Here is a 9604-nt window from a genome sequence, read left to right as displayed (position 1 = left end):
ATCTGTCTCAGTGCTGGAGGCAACAATGTTGGCAGACGTAGGAGTGAAGACCTGATTAGCAAGTATAGGTCAGCAATAGATATAATTAGGAGTAAGGGTGGGAACCCTGTCATATGTGGTATTTTGCCAAGGAGAGGAGTTGGAAATGAATGGTTGTCCAGGGCAATTGGTGTCAATTGCTGGCTGGACAAATACTGTAAGGAAAATGCGGTAACATTCATTGACAACTGGGACCTCTTCTATGGCAGAAATGACATGCATGCCAGGGATGGGGTTCACTTATCTAGGTCTGGGGTGGTAGCACTGGCAACTGCAATGGAGGGAGCAGTTAGGACTTTAAACTAGGAATAGTTAGTGGTATGGGTTTTGGCAGGAAAACAGTGAAGTCCCAGTGTAGTAATATTACGAGTTCTAGGGGAACTAGTAATAAGCAGAACGAGGTAGATATTGAAAAGCCAGGGACTTTGGGTGATAAGGACAGTAATAAGTTTAGTAGAAAAACAGAAATGAGCAGGAAGGATAAAGAGAAAGGAGAGTCTTTCAATGTTTATTATGCTAATTGCCGTAGTGCTAGGAATAAGATGGACGAGTTGAGATTAGTTGCTAGTGCAGGTAACATTGATGTATTTGCCTTAACTGAGACGTGGTTTAATTCAAAAAGTCGGGACATGCCTGTGGAATGTCATATTCAGGGCTTTAAATTGTTCCAAGTAGATAGAAGTATCGGGAAGGGGGGTGGGGTGGCATTGTATGTCCGAGATCGCTTGAACTGTTGCATAAAAACGGGTATTAAGTCTGAAGTAACACATACAGAGTCTGTTTGGATAGAATTTTCAGAGGGGCATGAAAAACTGATTTTAGGAGTGATATACCGTCCCCCAAACTTAGATAGGGACCAAGGGAGACTACTATGGGAGGAAATTGTTAAGGCCACAGGGCACGATAATGTAGTAATTCTAGGAGACTTTAACTTTAGTCATATTGATTGGAATTTCTTGACTGGGAATTTAGAATCATACGACTTCTTAGAAGTAGTTCAGGATTGTTTTTTGAAGCAGTTTGTGACAGCACCTACAAGGGGAAATAATCTGCTTGACTTAGTTATGGCAAACAATGAATCCCTTGTTAATAATTTAGAAATTTCAGAGGAACTGGGTGCTAGCGACCACATATCAATTGCATTTAGCATTGAATAGAAGTACGATAGTAGCGATAACTCAGTAACAGTCCCAGATTTTTGCTTAGCAGATTACGATGGGCTTAGAGAACACTTATCATCTGTTGACTGGGGTAACGAAGAGAGCTATCAATATGACAGTTTTCTGAACACTATACATGCTGCTCAAAGAACGTTTATCCCATATAAAGAAATTATATCAAATACAAATGACCCAAAATGGATGAATAATAGGCTGAAATATCTACTAGGGCATAAGAAAGGAATTTATAGGCGTATCAAAAGAGGTGAGGGTCATCTTATGAATCAGTGTATTGACATTAAGAGGGACATTAAAAAGGGGATAAGAAAAGCTAAAAGGGACTATGAAATTAATTGCTAGGGATTCTAAAACTAACCCAAAAAGTTTTTTCCAGGTCTATAGAACAAAAGTTAGAGATAAGATAGGTCCCCTTAAAAATAACTATGGGCACCTTACTGACAAAGAGAATGAAATGTGCTCGATTTTAAATAATTATTTTCTCTCAGTTTTTACACAGGAAGACACTAACAATATTCCAGTAATTAATTTTTATAGTGGGATAGAAGAAGATAAATTATGTAACATCAACATCACAGTCACTAGTGAGATGGTTGTGAAGCAGATAGACAGACTGAAGCAAAATAAGTCGCCGGGTCCTGATGAGGTTTTTTCAAAGGTTCTTAAGGAATGCAAAATGAAACTCTGTGAACCATTAACTAATATTTTTAATTTATCTCTTCAAACAGGCGTAGTGTCTGATATGTGGAAGATGGCTAATGTAATTCCTATTTTTAAAACAGGGGACAAGTCGTTACCGTCAAATTACCGCCCAATAAGCCTGACCTCAATTGTAGGCAAATTACTAGAGTCAATTATAGCTGAGATTATAAGAAGCCATCTCGATAAGCATAGCTTGATTAATGATACTCAGCATGGATTCACAAGAGGCCGGTCTTGTCTAACTAATTTATTAACTTTCTTCAGTAAAGCTTTTGAGGCTGTTGACCACGATAAAGAATTTGATATTATTTACTTAGATTTTAGTAAGGCTTTTGATAGAGTTCCGCACCATAGACTGTTAAAGAAAGTGGCAGCTCATGGCATTGGGGGAAAAGTGCTCTCGTGGATCGAGTCATGGCTCACTGACAGGAAGCAGAGAGTGTCCATAAATGGGGTTAAATCCGAGTGGGGATCTGTAACAAGTGGCGTTCCACAGGGATCAGTCTTGGGTCCGTTGTTGTTTATAATATATATCAATGATCTTGATGAGGGAATTACTAGTGATATGAGCAAATTCGCTGATGACACAAAGATAGGTAGGATAATTGATTCAAACGTAGATGTTAGGGAACTACAGGAGGATTTAAACAAGTTCTATACTTGGTCAGAAAAGTGGCAGATGCAGTTCAATGTAGATAAATGCAAGGTTCTGAAGCTTGGGAGTGCCCATAACCCTAGTACTTATAGGTTAAATGATGTAGAACTTAGCCATACAGATTGCGAAAAGGACTTGGGGGTTATGGTGAGCAGCAACCTTAAACCAAGACAGCAATGCCTAAGCGTACGTAATAAGGCAAATAGATTACTGGGATTTATATCAAGAAGTGTAAGCAACAGAAGTCCAGAGGTCATACTGCAGCTTCATACATCATTAGTAAGGCCTCACCTAGATTATGCAGCTCAGTTCTGGTCTCCATATTACAGAATGGACATAAATTCGTTAGAAAACATTCAGCGTAGGATGACTAAAATAATACATAGCATTAGAAATCTTCCTTAAGAAGAAAGATTGAAGACTCTTAAGTTACATTCACTTGTTAGACGAAGAATGAGGGGAGACCTGATCGAAGTGTATAAGTGGAAGATAGGTATTAATAAAGGGGATATTAATAAGGTCTTGAGGATGTCTCTCCAAGAGAGAACCCGCAGTAATGGATTTAAATTAGATAAGTTTAGATTTAGAAAGGACATAGGAAAGTATTGGTTTGGAAATAGGGTAGTTGATGAGTGGAACAGTCTACCTAGTTGGGTTATTGAGGCTGGGACTTTGGGTAGTTTCAAATTTAGGTTGGATAAGTACATGAGTGGGAGGGGTTGGATTTGAGTGGGACTTTCACATCAGAGCTTATTTCTTGGGTGGCATTGAAAACTGGGTTGGGCAAATGTTTGTTAGTGGGATGAATTGTAAAGGACCTGCCTAGTATGGGCCAACAGGCCTGCTGCAGTGTTCCTCCTTTCTTATGTTCTTATGTAAAACTTACTATACCACAACTAAACAAGAAATGCAAAGCTAGGCTAAATACTCTCAAAGCTGTTGCTGGCTACAACCCCAACTATGGTGCAAATGTGAGAATCGTGAGAATGATGTACATAGCCTATGTTAGGTCCTTAATTGATTATGCTGCTCCCATGTTGATATTAGCTAGAGAAAGTTCTCTCCGACCCTTGGAGTTAATGCAAAATGAACCTCTCAGGATTATTCTTGGCTGTCCCAGATCTACAAAAGTTCTTAACATGAGGAAGGAGCTTGGTATTTCTAGTATCAGTGATAGGATTGTTGAGATTAACACTGTACTCGGTATTAGAATGCTGAGAAACGAACCAGACACTGTCACAGTGAATCTTACCAAGTGTCTAGAGGTAAATACACACAGATCTAAATGGATTGTGAAAACGTGCAATTACATTAAGTTTTATAACCTGCATGAATTGTATCACTGTAGGCAACAAGAGCATTTCACCCCTCCATGGAAGATGTGTTCATTTAATATCACATACCTACAAGTCCCTCCCAAGAAGCTCATTGCTAGTAATCCCTTCCTTAAATCTCTTGTTAGAGCAACTGCTCAAGAAGAAATTTCTCACCTAGCTGGTAGTAATAATTTATCACAAGTTATATACACTGATGGATCTAAACAGGAGTCTTCCGGCAGGGCTGCATCTGCTCTTGTTGCCACCTCCCTAGTTAAGAACGATAATAAATTTGTTGAGTTAGGCATAAGAATTAACAACTGGGCGTCTACACTGCAAACTGAATTGTTTGCAATCCTAATGTCGCTAAAGCTAACCTATGACACTGAGCTTGACTCCATTATCATTACTGATTCTATGTCATCATTGAAGGCTGTTGACTCATATAATGACTCCAACAACATGCTCATTGGAGAAGCCAGGTATAGATACTCAAAAATTAGGGACAAAGGAATTAATGTACAATTGCTATGGATCCCATCACACATTGGATTACTCCTTCATGATAAAGTTGATATGTTAGCCAAGAAGAGTACCCAGAAGGAGAATGTAGAATATAACTTTGGTATAACTGTGTCTAGCATTAGGAATAATATTAGGAGAGAAGTAAATAATGAAAATGATTGTTATAGGAATGCAGTTAGAAGCCTGAGTAGATCTATAACCCACTATGATAACATGAACGTAGATAAGTATGTTTATGGAGCAACTTGCAATGTGAACAGACTGACTGATGTTGTAGTGGCCAGACTTAGGCTTGGTTACAAGTACTTCTGGCAGTTTGGGAGACACACAGATGATGATCAAACTAGATGTAAATTATGTGATCAGGCATATGGTCACTCTCTTGAACACTATGTGCTTAATTGTCCACTTATTGAGGAATACAGAGACAGACAGTAAAATAACCTATGTGACATGTAAAGATATCTTATTAATGAAAATAAGATACCAGATATACTAAGCAAATTTCCTAAATTTGCTTGTAACAGATAAGTGAACTATAAATATGTAGATATAAATCCATATGTATTCCTGTTAACCCTTTGGGGCCTAGTTCCTAGGCCTTTTGTGTAAGAGAGAGATTTTCGTTCGGATTTTTAACCCCGGAGGGTTAGCCACCCAGGATAACCCAAGAAAGTCAGTGCGTCATCGAGGACTGTCTAACTTATTTCCATTGGGGTCCTTAATCTTGTCCCCCAGGATGCGACCCACACCAGTCGACTAACACCCAGGTACCTATTTGCTGCTAGGTGAACAGGACAATAGGTGTAAGGAAACGTGTCGGAATTTCCACCCGCCGGGAATCGAACCCGGGCCCTCCGTGTGTGAAGCGGGAGCTTTAGCCACCAGACCACCGGGCCATATGCTCTCGCGCTACCGTCCACAGGATGGATATGGGGTGCACAATAAACTAGCCACTTCGGTGGCAAAATCTAATCTTATCCTTGATGAAAGAATTTCTAGAGACAGTAGACTACCTCTCCACCTTCACCTCAGACTGCCTCTCCAGCTCGTCTACGGTCTCCAGGATCTTTATCCCTGTAGTCGACTGATGAAGTCTGCAGCCTAAGGGAAACGTTGCGTCTTAATTAAGGTATTTAGTATTGTACATTCTCATTATTTAGGTTTTTCCAAACGCAGAATTCTGTGCAGTTTGGTAAAGACCATGAATTTCGACCCTAACACCAACTTTTTTTGTTATACATGGGGATACTTTATGACCGTCGGTGTTACAATGACTACAGTGGTGATGGGCTGGTCATCCACGAGTCTGGGTTGGCTTTTTTACCTCCCTGAATTGTTATTGCGTGGACAGGAAAGGATAGGGAGGATATGATAACGACATATATAATACTGCGAGGAATAGATAAGGTGAACAGAGACAGGATGTTCCAGAGATGGGACACGGAAACAAGAGATCACAATTGGAAGTTGAAGATTCAGATGAGTCGAAAGGATGTTAGGAAGTATTTCTTTAGTCACAAAGTAGTCAGGAAGTGCAATAGTCTGGTAAGTGAGGTAGTGGAGGCAGGAACCATACATAGTTTTAAGACAAAGAATAATAAAGCTCATGGAGCAGGGAGAGGACCTATTAGCGATCAGTGAAGAGGCGGGGCCGGGAGCTGAGTCTCGACCCCTTCAACCACAAATTACGAAAATGAGACAGCTCAATATACAGTGGTCCCTCGTTGTTCATAATTAATCCGTTCCTGGAGCCGTTACTATAAACGGAATTTACGATTTACGAATCAATTTTCCCCATAAGAAATAATGTAAATACAATTAATCCGTTCCTGACACCCAGAAGTATTAAAACAAAAAAAAATTTAACATGAAATATGCATGTAGTACATAAACAATACAATGGGAAATGATGAATGAAACATTAACAGCAAAACACTTACCTTTATTGGAGATTCTTCTTAGTGTATGGAAGACTGGAGGAGGAGAGAGAGTGGATTGTTTATAGTTTGGAAGGGGAATCCCCTTCCATCAACACCTCAGGTACCATTTGCTTTTCTGGGGTTGCTTCTCTTCTCTGTTTCTTAATGCCACTAGGACCACCTTGAGAGTCACTGGAGTCCTGTCTCACAAAATAACTGTGGAGAGAGCTCTGTTTCTGGCAGCTCTTTAAAACTTCCCTAAAATGGCCCAAGACTTTGTCACTGTACATGTTGCCAACCTGGCTTGCAACAACCTTGTTAGGGTGATGTTTCTCCATAAAGCTTTCCATCTTACCCCACATTGTAAAAATCTCTTTAATTTCTGAAGAAGGCACCTTCTTCCATCTCTCTTCCTCCTCCTCTGCAGCAAGATTCTGAGCTGCGATGTGTTGCTCTTCCTGCTGAAGCTCTTGCAGCTCCTCAGTGGAGAGCTCTTCATTGTGGTCTTCCATCAATTCTTCCACATCCTCCAAACTCACATCCAACCCCATGGAACTCCCCAGTGCCACAATTGATTTTGCAACAGACATAGGCTCATTAGGGTCAGTCCCAAATTCTTCAAAATCCCTCTTGTCGACACAATCTGGCTACAATTTTCCCCAGGCAGAGTTCAAAGTCCTGGTAGTCACTCCCTCCCAAGCCATACCTATAAGGGTTATGCAGTGGAGGATGCTGAAGTGTTCTCTCCAAAATTCCCTTAGGGTCAAGTGAGTGTCTGTGGTCACAGTCAAGCACCTGTGAAACATTGCTTTTGTGTAGAGTTTTTTAAAGTTTGCAATAACCTGCTGGTCCATGGGTTGGAGGAGAGGAGTGGTATTCGGGGGCAAGAACTTTACTGTGATGAACCCAAACTCCTCGAAAATTAGGTCATCCAAGTTTGGAGGATGAGCAGGTGCATTGTCCATTACTAGCAGGCACTTGAGATCCAATTTTTTTTCCAGGAGATACTCCTTCACACTAGGGCCAAACACTTCATTGAACCACTCGACGAAAATTTCCCTCGTGACCCATGCCTTACTATTAGATTTCCAAAACACACACAATTTACTCTTCATAACATTGTTTTTCCTGAACACTCTGGGATGTTCAGAATGGTACACTAGTAATGGCTTCACTTTGAAATCACCACTAGCATTAGCACAGAACATTAGCGTCAGCCTGTCTTTCATAGGCTTGTGTCCTGGCATTGCCTTTTCCACTTGTGTAATGAAGGTCCTCTTTGGCATTTTCTTCCAAAATAGGCCTGTTTCGTCACAATTGAACACTTGCTCAGGTTTCAGTCCTTCAGCCTCTATGTACTCCTGGAATTCATGCACATATTTTTCAGCCGCCTTGTGGTCCGAACTGGCAGCCTCACCATGCCTTACTACACTGTGTATGCCAGTATGGTTCTTAAATCTCTCAAACCAGCCTTTGCTGGCCTTAAATTCACTCATTTCACCACTATTTGCAGGCAATTTCTTTACCAAATCTTCATGCAACTGCCTAGCCTTTTCACAAATAAACGAAGTCATAAGAGCATCTCCTGCTAATTGTTTCTCATTTATCCACACCAATAATAACTTCTCAACCTCTTCCAGTACTGGTGATCTCATTTTTGTCAGCATAGTTACTCCCTTTGCAACAACACTATCCTTTATTTCATTTTTCTTGGCCACTATGGAACATAAGGTTGTGTAGGGTTTCTTATACATCCTGGACAGTTCGGCCACACTTGTACCACTTTCATATTGTTCAATGATGGTTTTCTTAAATTCAATCGTATTTCTCACCTTCTTTGCCACAGGCTTGGCACTAGGAGCTTTCTTTGGAGCCATGGTAGCTTATTTAGTACTTGCAAGCACTAAAATAAATGGAATATTATGAAATATTTCGCTGGAGCATGTGAGGGGACCTTCGCTCACTGATAAACAATGCCAGACTGGCTGCCGCCCTGGCTCACGCCGTGGGTAGGCGTCCCAGACGAACTATGACTCGCGAGTCAACCTATGAAAAGCGAATCCATGTTTATACGAAAATACCTCTATGATTGGCGAATTTTACGATTGCTGGGAACTACGAAAAGCGGGGGACCACTGTATATGTAGATAACATCATTTAGAATTTAGAGTTAAAATATTATCTTTTGTATTTCCAAATGATATCGTAAGTTTATAATTCCTGGTCGCAGCATGTTACAAAAAACACGATTCTAAAAGCTTAGAGATCTCCAGTGAATACTAGAAAGGACTGCCCTTCTAGCATCCAGCCTGTTACTGGGTTTTCATAAGAAGTAGTCAGTATCCTTGTCCAATTATCAATTAGAATTCAGTATGATTCAATAGTGCTTCAGGATTACGACTGGTAGGCTACTAACTAGAAAAATTAAAATTTAATAAATTTATTAATTAAGTTGTCTAGGCATATATCAAATTAAATTAATCACAGTAATCAACAAAATAAGAATAATCACTTCTCCATGTACAGTAATATTGTGCTGATAGCACATTTACATTTATAATTCTTAAGTACCGTCTGGTACATTAACATTTAATAAGATATTACAAATATGTACAAGTAAGTTTGTGTGTATGTGTGTAAGTGCTCTAAATAGTTTGTTATATCTCACGACTCGACTAGACTTAAACAAGTGACTGACAAAGTCCTCACATAAACTAACTTCATGACCAACTGACAGTCAGAACAGTCTGCTTGAACAATAAAAAGAATGCTAAGCCCAATAGCAATATAACAAGCAACTGCGACACAGAATCAGGAACAAGGAGATAATATAACGACACTAAGTGGGGACCATCAGCAGATCCTCCACAAAAGTCATAAAACTCCCATAATACTGAATCTAAGTTCAGCATAAGAAAATCACCGACTGTGATAGTACACAGATACCAGTACAAGTTAGGTCAGAAGCTACAGCTCAGGATCTGAGTTGCTCACAGTGTCTAAGCGACACACAACCTCAGTACAACATCGAAAATCACTAAGTCTATCCAAAGTTCTGTGAACAGAGTCTCCAGAACTAACAAGAATAATGAGACAAGAGACGATCTTCCAACAAGGGTCAATAAGAGAGATTTAGGCACTTTGTCTGGACTACGTCCAACCACCCAGCGAGTCTAGACCAGACTGAATACTTCAGGCGAGGTGAGGACGCACCCGCCTCGATCACGTGATAACTCCGTGGACAGCTGCAGCTCAGCAACAGAAGCC

The sequence above is a fragment of the Cherax quadricarinatus genome, chromosome 35 (genome assembly GCF_038502225.1).
Source record: "Cherax quadricarinatus isolate ZL_2023a chromosome 35, ASM3850222v1, whole genome shotgun sequence".
Taxonomy (NCBI): domain Eukaryota; kingdom Metazoa; phylum Arthropoda; class Malacostraca; order Decapoda; family Parastacidae; genus Cherax; species Cherax quadricarinatus.
Note: the sequence above shows the minus strand (reverse complement) of the source record.